The sequence below is a fragment of the Protobothrops mucrosquamatus genome, unplaced genomic scaffold (genome assembly GCF_001527695.2).
Source record: "Protobothrops mucrosquamatus isolate PMUCROS unplaced genomic scaffold, P.Mucros_1.0 scaffold3656, whole genome shotgun sequence".
In the NCBI taxonomy this organism is placed as follows: domain Eukaryota; kingdom Metazoa; phylum Chordata; class Lepidosauria; order Squamata; family Viperidae; genus Protobothrops; species Protobothrops mucrosquamatus.
Window position 1 is genome coordinate 1520 of NW_015389617.1, and position 4376 is coordinate 5895.

The 4376-nt window shown below is 39.6% G+C and overlaps 2 non-coding genes across 2 annotated transcripts; one reads left to right on the forward strand and one right to left on the reverse strand.

The window, feature by feature from the left end:
* Window positions 1–3304: 3304 nt before the first annotated feature.
* TRNAW-CCA lies at window positions 3305–3376 on the reverse strand. The gene has a single exon. It is a non-coding gene; the product is annotated as a tRNA-Trp (tRNA).
* A 596-nt stretch (window positions 3377–3972) lies between these two features.
* On the forward strand, window positions 3973–4044 carry TRNAD-GUC. Its single transcript has one exon. It is a non-coding gene; the product is annotated as a tRNA-Asp (tRNA).
* Window positions 4045–4376: the final 332 nt, after the last annotated feature.

Here is a 4376-nt window from a genome sequence, read left to right on the forward strand (position 1 = left end):
TGACCAAGCTAAGCCTGAGAGCGGGGTCAAACACATTATCAGTGTGGAGTGACTATGTTCCCGCAAGAGACCTCAGTCCAGCTCCCCTTGAATTCCATTGACGCTTATCTAGCACCAATTTGCCTTGACCATTAGTAAGTCAGATTCTTGTGTATAGGTAGCATGTAACAAACATGAAGTGCTTTGAATGAAACTCTTGGTTCCTAGTTATTTGTGCCAGATTTAAAATAATAAAATAAAATAAAATATAAAATAAGCTTCCAGCAAATACCTTAAAGCTCATTATTTGCCAGTTTACTATGGTTTTCACTTTTGTTAAGGCAGGGGTGTCAAACTGCCTGCCCGCAGGCCGGATGCATCATGAGGAAACTGCATCCACCCCATTGCCAGCAATGGGGAAAAAGTTTTGTCCTCTGCATATTCAGATCATCAAAGCATGCATTTTATAAGTTTGATTTTAGTTTTTTCAGACCATGCTTTGCTTACTTGCTTTAGCTCAAGCATATATTTTTGCAATTTATACACCAGTTCCTTCCCCCACCCACCCAGCTCTTCAAAATCTGATGGCTGGCATTTGTACATATGTAGGTATCTAGACATTTTAAAGAATTTAAAAATATTTTTAAAATGTAAAAAGCTTACATATATTGATATGTATATTGATATGACAGCAATATAACTTTACTCATAAATGATACACACATATCTCCAATCCATACACTAACATGCTAAGCAAAATGAACATCAAGGTTTCCTTTTTATACTATATACTATATACTATATATATACTATATACTATATACAATAATAATAATAATAAAATTGGAAGGGACCTTGGAGGTCATCTGGTCCAACCCCCTGCTCAGGCAGGAAACCCTATACCATTTCAGACAAATGGCTGTTCAGTCTCTTCTTAAAAACTTCCAGTGTTGGAGCATTCACCACTTCTGGAGGCAGGTTGTTCCACTGGTTAATTGTTCTAACTTTCAGGAAGTTTCTCCTTAGTTCTAGGTTGCTTCTCTCCTTGATTAGTTTCCATCTGTTGCTTCTTGTCCTGCCTTCAGGTGCTTTGGAGAATAGCTTGACTCCCTCTTCTTTGTGGCAGCCCCTGAGATATTGGAACACTGCTATCATGTCCCCCCTCGTCCTTCTCTTCATTAAACTAGACATACCCAATTCCAGCAACTGTTCCTTATATGTTTTAGCTTCCAGTCCCCTAATCATCTTTGTTGCTCTTCTCTGTACTCTTTCTAGAGTCTCAACATCTTTTTTTCATCGTGGTGACCAAAACTGGGTGCAGTATTCCAAGTGTGGCCTTACCAAGGCATTGTAAAGTGGTATTAATACTTCACAAGATCTTGATTCTATCCCTCTGTTAATGCAGCCTAACACTGTGTTGGCTTTTTTGGCAGCTGCAGCACACTGCTGGCTCATATCTAAGTGATTGTCCACTAGGACTCCGAGATCCCTCTCACAGTTACTACTATTGAGCAAGGTACTCCCTATACTATACCTGTACATTTGGTTTTTCTTGCCTAAATGTAGAACTTTACTTTTTTCACCATTGAATTTCATTTTGTTAGATAGCGCCCAGTGTTCAAGTCTGTCCAGATCCTCCTGTATCTTAAGCCTATCTTCTGGAGTGTTGGCTATTCTTGCCAGCTTGGTGTTGTCTGCAAATTTGATGAGTTCTCCATCTATCCCCTCATCCAAATCATTGATTAAGATGTTGAAGAGCACTGGGCCTAGAACAGAGACCTGGGGCACCCCACTACACACTTCCCTCCATGTAGATGCGGTTCCATCGAGGACTACATGCTGAGTATGGCCAGTCAGCCAGTTACGAATCCGTCTGGTGGTGATGCTGTCTAACCCACATTTTTCTATCTTATCAAGTATATACTATATACTATATACCAGTGATGGCAAACCTTTTAGAAACCGAGTGCCCAAACTGCAACCCAAACCCCACTTATTTATCAGAACTGCCCCCAAATGTTTTACCAAGTAAGAAATTATAAAGTGGGTCCTTAGGATCTTTATTGAGCGTAAAGTATAAGAGAACATGAGCTGTATTTTCAGTAGCCCCTTAACTGCAGAGGCATAGTTTTAGCTCATAAGGAACTTTTTTATATTACCCTTCCAAAACTCCTATAGCAGGGGTGTCAAACTGCCGGCCCACAGGCCGGTTTCATCGTACTGAAGCCGCGGCCACCAATTGCCAGCAATGCAAAAAGAGTTGCGATATGTCGCGACACATCACGTGATGTGGCAAGTTTGACACCCATGTCCTATGGGGAGAATGTTAAGAATATACTGGTGTAAGCTTTCACAGCTGCTATCCATTAGGCTTCAGAGTTTGGTGACTGTGGTTTTATTTTATTTCATTAAATTATATTTAATTATTTAATTTAATTTATTAAATTATACATTTTATTAAACTTAGATATGAAACCTGATATTACCATTTCCGCATTCTGAAGAACACTAATTTAGCATTATTTAATGCTCTTGTTGCACGCTATTGGATTCCAGGGTTCCAGCAGAACAGATTTCCTGACATTTTGCCAGCAACTACAGCTGGCATCTTCAGAGGCAAAGATGCCAGCCATGTTGCCAATGAAATGGCAGGCTCCCTTGGCAATGATCTATATGTGAGAAGATGTGCATTGAATACTGCCATTGGCATGCTTATTGCAGGTAGTCCTTAACTTACAACAGTTCATTTAGTGACAGTATATAATTAAAATAGCACTGAAAAAGTGACTTGTGATTGTTTTCACGCTTATGACCCTTGCAGCATTTCCATGGTCATGTGATCAAAATTCAGACGCTTGGCAAGTGACTCATATTTATGACGGTTGCAGTATCCTGGAGCCATGTGATCACCTTTTGCGAACTGCTGACAAGCAAAGTCAATGGAGAAGCCAGATTCATTTAACAAACGTGATATTAACTTAACCACTGCAGTGATTCACTTAACAACTGTGGCAAGAAAGGTCATAAAATGGAGCAAAATTTACTTAATAAGTGTCTCGCTTAGCAACAGAAATTTTGGGCTCAATTGTGGTCGTAATTCGAGGACTACCTGGACTAAACTGTCCACTCTCAAATCCCAGCCATTTTTTCTAGCTTAAGAAAAGCCAGCCGTGGTACTGACAACTAGGGAAATATGGGTGTAAAATCTATATTAAGGTGATTAGATTAGATTAGATTAGATTATCATTAATGATGAATTGTTTCAACAAGGAAAGAAATGTTTGGTGATCAAGAATTTTAAATAAACAAGAGTAGAGTAAAAAGCTGACCCCGACGTGATTCGAACACGCAGCCTTCTGATCTGGAGTCAGACGCGCTACCGTTGCGCCACGAGGTCCTGCGGATTTGCACTAGTCAAAGCTGTACAACTGCCTGAATGTTACTTCTCCACATTTCAAAGTAAAAGTTACCTAGTGGTTTACGAGAGCAGTGCACACGAAAAAGAGAACCCTACTCAGACTAAAAATTAGACATGAATATTTATTCTGATATTCCAAATTTTCCCTGCAGGACCAGGTGACCCGCTGACTTCGAAAAGCACTCAAGGTGAACAGCTATGGAAGTCTTCTCTCTACTTTCGGCTTGTGACAAAACCACGTGTTTTATCTTTCTGTTCCTTTTTTATTTGCTTAATTTCGGAATTCAAGCAGCCTTTTGGGGAAGCGGTCACATTTCTACGTACCGTCCATTTGCTTAGCAGAGTAGCAGACTTTTAACGAAACAGTGCACTTTCTTTCCCGAGCACACGTCGCTCTGCACGGTTTTAACTATTAATAATTTGTTAGAGTCTTGCCATTTGTATCCAACTTCTTATGGGTTTTTTAATTAAAAGCGCCTGACAAATTTATATTAAATTCAACCACCTCAGATAACAGCAAACTACAGATTTAAAAGCGATATGGGTTGGGGGAAAAATAGGTGTTTTTATCCACTTCCTCGTTAGTATAGTGGTAAGTATCCCCGCCTGTCACGCGGGAGACCGGGGTTCGATTCCCCGACGGGGAGAATGGATATTTTTCTTTATTTTTCTTATTTCCTTTCAGTTTACAAGCTGATCAACCCAGTGCATGATTGTAAATACTTTACTGCCAATTAAAAGTGAGGGGACAATTCAGATTCAAGTCTCTTTTTTCACAGCCAGGGCTTACTATCACTACACTTTGCTTATGTAGTTTACTTAGTAAAATTGATTTTTTTCTTTTTTATTTATTGTGCCCATGGTGCTGTAACGGTCATGCAGTTGTTAATCAAAATCATATAAACCTTCCCAGCTTAGTATTCTCCAGATGTGTTGGATTTCAATTCCCAGTAAAACAGCAGCTCCATGATTTGACATC